Source organism: Etheostoma spectabile, chromosome 2, assembly GCF_008692095.1.
Source record: "Etheostoma spectabile isolate EspeVRDwgs_2016 chromosome 2, UIUC_Espe_1.0, whole genome shotgun sequence".
Lineage (NCBI taxonomy): Eukaryota > Metazoa > Chordata > Actinopteri > Perciformes > Percidae > Etheostoma > Etheostoma spectabile.
This window is the reverse complement of record NC_045734.1, coordinates 27,090,204-27,097,266: the sequence shown is the minus strand read 5'-3', so window position 1 is coordinate 27,097,266 and position 7,063 is coordinate 27,090,204.

Genomic DNA, 7,063 nt, shown 5'->3' with positions numbered 1-7,063 from the left:
TCATGGCTTTCAAACAGTTGGCAAGTTGCAGTTGGTCAAGGCTACACCCCCAGCCTCTCTCCTCCTCAAAAGCTACACATTCAGAAATGTGTGTGTGTGTGTGGTTGTGTGTGTGTGTGTGTGTGTGTGTGTGTGTGTGTGTGTGCGTGTGTGAGATAGTGAAACATGTCTGTGTGTTTGTCTGAGAGAGAGACGGACGTAGTGTGAGAGAGGATCAAAGACCTATGTGTGTGCGCGTGTGTGTGTGTGTGTGTGCGTTTGACACAAAAGCACACTGTTACATCAGGTGGCTGTCAAATGCAGAGAGCAGCAAACCCGCGGTGGGACATCATTACTCTGTCAAGGATGTGACTGATGGACAGGCTGGCCTGTGTGTGTGTGTGTGTGTGTGTGTGTGTGTGTGTGTGTGTGTGTGAGTGTGAGAGTGTGCACATGGGTTGTTGTGTATGTATTTCACCCGCAGTGTTGATCGAAAGTATGTTTGCTTTCACACATCTCTTTTTTTATACACATTTTCTGGCATTTTAGTCCTTTACTTGACAGGATAGCTGAAGACATGAAAGGGGAGAGGGGGGGGGGGGGAATGACACGCAGCGAAGGGCCGCTGGCCGGAGTCAAACCATCAAGGAGTAAACCTCTACATATGGGCGCCTGCTCTACCAACTGAGCCATCCGCTTTTACACAAATCTTCCTTTCAGCTTCATCACTTGCAAATGTAATCAGACTACAGCGCTCTACTGGCCCCTGTTGGTCAGCATCAGTGATGTCACCCGCCTCGGTGGTAGAAGGCTCAGAACATGTGATATAAATACATACACTATGAATCCTCATATTAAAAATCATTTGTAGAATTTACATCCCACTGATATCAGATTTGTAAATTATCTCTATAGCATCTGCTTCTTTTGTTCTAGATGCCCTCTTTCGTTATTGGCAGAGACTTAACGAGGGAAATCAATGGAGCTTTACCAGCATTCACCTCTTTGTTAGATTTCATGAACAGAGTGTGTCCCTGTTAGATTGTGTATTGAGTTGAGCTGCGCATCGGAGTGTGAATGTGTGTGAGTGTTTATCTGATGAGCAGGTGGCACCTTGTACGGCAGTGTATGAATGTGTGTGAATGGTGAATGTTTCCTGTAGATGTAAAAGCGCTTTGAGCAGTCGTTAAGACTGGAAAAGCGCTATATAAATACAGCACATTTACATTTACATTTACAGTTGATGTGCCCTTTCATCCAAATTACATCATGGGCAAGCAGATAATTTTCCATTTTAAGGAGACCCAGTGGAAACCCTTACCCTTTGCAGTGTTTTGTTTTAAGCCAATGTATTTTATTTATCTGTCTCCATCACCCCACTGCACCCAAGAAAAGAAGTTGTACTAATCAACGTTAACATAACTGGGAGAAAACCTTTTTTAAACATTTGAAATATTTAGTTTTTTTTAAATTGCGTAATACATTTTCAAGGGAGAATTCTTTGTGGACTCCTTTGATTTTCATTTCTTCCTCTCAGTCTGATAGGGGTGGAGGTGGTGAAACGGTACAGCCATCAGTCTGCATGATTTGCTATTTATTGTTGGGGAAAGACTTTTAGTTTAATTTCTGCAGACAGAATGAACGGAAGAGTCACACATTGGGGAAAATGGGAGCTTTTCTTCTCTGCTGCCAAATTTGATCATACATACTAAAAATGTGTGTTTTTACATCCAATATTTGCACAGTAGGCTACAACTTATACAAACATATACTTACATATAAGCAAATGTTGTCAGTGGGACCTTAGGATCTGTGTAGAAAAACCTGCCATGAATCTCAATAATTCAGCAAAAGAAAGTTTTCCATAACTTTCTTATCACATTTTTGGAAAGTTTTTTGTTTTAGTTGAGAAAGTTATATTTCAATAAAAATAAACACTAATCACTATGACTTGAGAACGGGATTTAGTTTAAAAGGAATGTGAACAGCAGACGTACGACGTTCTGTACAACACTGATGATGGATGTGATATACTCAGACGAGTTCATACAAGTTAAACCGCCTGTACGGCCTGCAGAGAAGGCCAAATAACAGATTTAGAGTATTGACCAAGCTTTATAATTTAATGAAATTGCTGATACGGATGTACTGCCAGTATGTATGGTAAGTCAATTGAGTTGTGGTAATGCAACCCCCCAGTCACAAGCTCGCTTCTCTAACCTTTACACCACCACTGCCCCATGTAGAGTGTTCCTGTAAAAAGGAATCCATAATCAGCTGATTCCCAATGTAGATTAAATGAAATAGCTTGTTCCTTTGACCTCCTGTTTTTCAGGTACATCCCAGGGAGAGGAAGGACTTGGCTCTGAACACTGTCAACAGTCAACCGCTGGTGACTGTTTGAAGATTAAACGTAGGCTTTTGTGATAAGATTTGTACCAGTCTTTGGCGCAAAGTGCTTACTTACGTAAGGAAATACATGTCAAACTGTGTTTGACAGTGAACATAGTTGCTTGGCCTGGCTGATGCTCTGGAAGCAATCTCTGAGTGACATGAGCGGTTCAAACTCTGACTCTTGATAAGTCCTCTTCTGTCAGACATGTGTGGCGTGATTGGTAGATACCTCAGTGACATGTTTATGAAAAGTGGGATCATCTCTTACACAAATCTTTTACACTCAAGAGTCAGAAAGTAATAAGTATTCCTCTCTCATGCTCTTTATTTTTCCCTATCCTTCCCCTGTCACTCCAATTTTCTGCTTCCATTTCTTTCAGGTATTTTCTCTGTTCCTTAGCATTCTTTCTCTCTCTTTCTCTCTGTCTCTCAATTTAACAATCAATAGTTACTCCAGCAAGTCAGGTGGCTGTAGCTCAGTCAGTAGAAGTTGGGGTGGGAACTGGAGGGTTGCTGGAGCTGGAGAAGTGCCAGTTCACCTCCTGGGCGCTGCCAAAGTGCTCTTGAAAGGCACCGAACCCCCAACTGCTCGGGGCGCCTTTCCATGGGCAGCCCCCCCCACTCTGACATCTCTCCATTAGTGCATGTACTGAGCATGTGTGTGTAATTCAGGCCTGTGTGTGATGTGTGTAATAACAACAGAGTGTAAATTGTAATTTCCCCTTGTGGGATTGATTACATTACACATTATTATTATGAAGTGCTCAAATCACCCAATCAAATCATTGGCATTCAATCCAGTTAAACTGGCAGTTCATCCAAAAGTTGCGATTGTCAGTCTTTGTTGATGCAGAAATGAAAACTAAAACTTTAAAAAACACAAATAAACTATTAGTTAAGTCTTAAATATTTGACTATCCTTTACTTATATTTACCAAATATTGATTAAACATGCATCAGACACGTTGAAGTAACAACTGTAGACTGCAAAATCTGACCCGCCTTGTTTTTCACAGGCAACATGACCCTCATACTGAAGATCCTGTAGTTTTTAAGCTCAAACTATTGATGTGATATAAAAATGTTTCCCTAAAACTAACATGATGGGATCTGCTAGAGAGAGAGGAACTCGCTTCTTTGAATGCGTAATTTTACAAAGCTGCTTGCTGATGTGAGGCTGTGGTATTTCTGAAGATTTAACTTGTTCAAAAACACACTTGTTAGGGCTGGGTAATATATCAATGTTGTATTAATGTCACAATATGAGACTAGATATTGACTTACATTTGGGATATGTTGTAATATGGTAAGAGTTACAGAACCTGGTTTTACTGGCTGCATTGCAGTAAAGTGATGTACTTTTCTGAACTTACCAGACTGTGCTGTTTTATTTACTGCTTTACCCACTAAGTTATTAAATCATTTCTGGAGAATGTTCATCAAAAACCTCATTGTGTAAATAAAATGTTGTTAAAGCAACAATAGTCAACCATACAAAATTGTCTCAATATCGACATTGAGGTATTTGGTTAAGAATGTCGTGGTATTTGATTTTCTCTATATTGCCCAGCCCTACCCATGATGCATCTTGGGATTATTGTTTGGATGAGTGAGGAGCAGTTACTGATGGACAGAGTGATGGATTGCATAGTTAATCGATCTGCCATGATGTTGCCTAAAATGCAAATATGTGATCCTTCTGATGTCATCAGGGCCCACTGGTCATCCACATTATCATCCAGCTCATAATAAATGGAAGAATTTGAGAGTTTTTAATAGATTTGATTTTGACTGATGACATTTTTCCTTTTCAAACCAGTACTGGGAGATTCGGTCATGCTTCTTTCTGGAGTGCAGGTGATTTCCTAGTGGGGACAGTGCTGTCACATTTACGAATGTTAAGAAGGAATTTGTTGGTCTGGCTTCAAATCCTGGTAGGATATTTTTTGTCTTTTCCGAATTTCAGGGAGCGGTTTAGTCAAGGAGTTTTTAAAAGTCAATATCTTTCCTTTGGTCCTTCCTCTCACTCCCTGTGGCTCTTCAGACTTGGTCAGAGCTTTGGGAGAAGCGAGAGGAGCACAGTTGGGTAAAGTAAACAGAACGAAATGTGATGTCTGCTCACAGAAAATATACCACATATCTCTGTCTCTCTCTGTTGTCAAACACATTGTGCTCCCTTCGCTTTTTCCATTTGCACTCACTCACTCTCCAGAGCATAAAGTCTCTCAACTCCTAAAAGATGCAACTGTCGCAGAGCGTTAACGCACACAGACGGCACACAGTCACGCACGCCAAACAGAGTTAACGGGCAACATTGATGCTGAATGGCAGCGCTGCATTGAGCAATACACCACTCCTTTCCACCTGTTCAAACAGAGTTTTGTGAGCTCTGTTATGAAGCTAGATAGGATATTGAATGGGCTCAGGCCATTTAACACAGTCAACAGTGTGTCACACACGCACACACACACACACACACACACACACACACACACACACACACACACACACACACAGGACAATAACTCTTTTAAGTAGCTGAACCTGTACCTGTCATGTTTTTCCACGTGCTGCATAATTGGCTGCATGACAATAGATGCACTCACAGTCGTAGGTCACCTTGGCAACAGCTATCAAGAGACAAATTATTCTTTTGGCACTGTAAAAGAAAGTAACACACACATATAAACATCTATGAGGGAACATAATCCTCTCGCGGTGGAAGTGATTGCTTCCCTTTTTTTTCAAATCCCATTTGCTTTCCAGCCCTGTCTCAGGATCCAATCGCCACCAAACACCACGCTGATCACCATACTGATCTGACCTGGGCATTCATGTCAGGCCGACGACTGACTGTAAATATCAGAGGACCTGGCAGGGTGTTGGTGGTGGCAGTCATCCTCTCACCTCTAACACTTTCTGTTTGGGTCTGTCACTCTTCCTGTCTAGTCTGTCCTCATAAAGTCGTTTTGTTTTTCTCAAGGTGCTGACACGGCAACAAGATCATCGGCTGTCGGTCAAAGTTGGGTCAGCAGTGTCGCAGTCCTAGTTTCTGTAGTGTGTCCAAAAACATCTTTAGCTCCAATCCTCTTTCTTACAGTCTGCTGCCATCCTGTGGCAAACATGATGACTACAGCTCGATTCAACCCTTAACCCTCATGTTGTCCTCTGGTCAAATAGCCCCGTTTTCCTATATCAATGTTCTTTATAACTACCCAAAATAACATGATTGCCTCCACACAACGCTCTTAGGCAAGTACAAATCTCTACTTTCATTAATTTTGGGGCGGCTTATTCAATTTTATAGCATTTGAAAAACACAAATAGAAGTGTTTTTGAAATAGTAATGAGAAAAAATTGACACATTCCAGTGGTGTGATTATCCATCAACATACATTCCTTTAATTTTATTCTAAATAATTCCGGATTTTTGCTTTTATACCTCAAAAAATTTGTATAATTTCCTATAACTGTAAAACTAAAGTTAATAAGATAGTGTTACGTAGTGTTAAACATCACAAAAAGTGACAAACATTAAAAAAAGGGACAAAAACGTAAGAAAAAGCATAATCAAAAGTGTTGATTTTCGATTTCGACGCGAAGACAACACAAGGGTTAAGTTCGATATTAAATGGCCCCAGCACAGGTAAAACTGACTCCACAATTGACTGTAGGCCTAAAGATAGCTCCATTCTGTCCCTGTGTCACATTTTACTGTGATGAAGTGTTTATCAAAGGTTTGACGATTGGAAATATACTACAACAGTACCTGCAGCAGATATGTTTCTCAGAGATTCCACATATTCTGCCATGTTCAATGCATGGCCGGTTTTCAACAGGATCGAGTTATTATTTACCGGCTTTATGGGTGCTTTATTCAGTCACATTTAAATACATGTAAACAGACGCTGTTAATGTGCAAATCACCAGACAGCAGCTCCACCCAAGCAAAGACGTTCAGCAAACCACAACTGAAATGTCACCTGTCCGGAAGGAATGTTTAGTGTGAACTATTGCCACATCATCGTTACAAGGCCAACCCCATGACTAGACTTCCAGTTTTGGACACCAATGAGCTTGATTGTAAGAAGGGATGCAATCCCAGTGCTTGTGTCGCAGTCTTTGGCATGTTTGATTCAGAAAAATAAAGTTACATCTGTACTCGTTTTGTAGTGTAAATGTATTACACTGCTCTGGTTAACTGTAGGGATGTGGGTTTTTTCGTAAGCAAGCCGTATCATTTACAAATTTAGAAAAAAGATACATGCTTAGCATCATCAGAATTGGCTCAACTTTGATTTTGGTAAGTTAATGGTTAACCCTCTTGTTGTTCTCTGGTCAAATTGACCCGTTTTCCTATATCAATGTTCTTTTTTAACTACCCAAAATAACACAATTGATTCCACACAACGCCCTTTTGCCAGTACAAATCTCTACTTTCATTAATTTGGGGTGTCTTAATAGTATTGGGTGAAAGTTTACAAATTCCAATCTGTGATTATCTATCAAAATGCATTCCTTAATTTTAGTCTAAATAATTCCTAATTTCTAATTTAGTGTTAGGTAGTGTTCAACGTCAAAAAAAGTGACAAACATTGAAAAAAAAACGTCAAAAGTGTTGAAAAAAAGACACAAAAAAACTTGAGAAAAAGTTAAAAATTTTGATAAAAAGCGTCAACAAAAGTGTTGA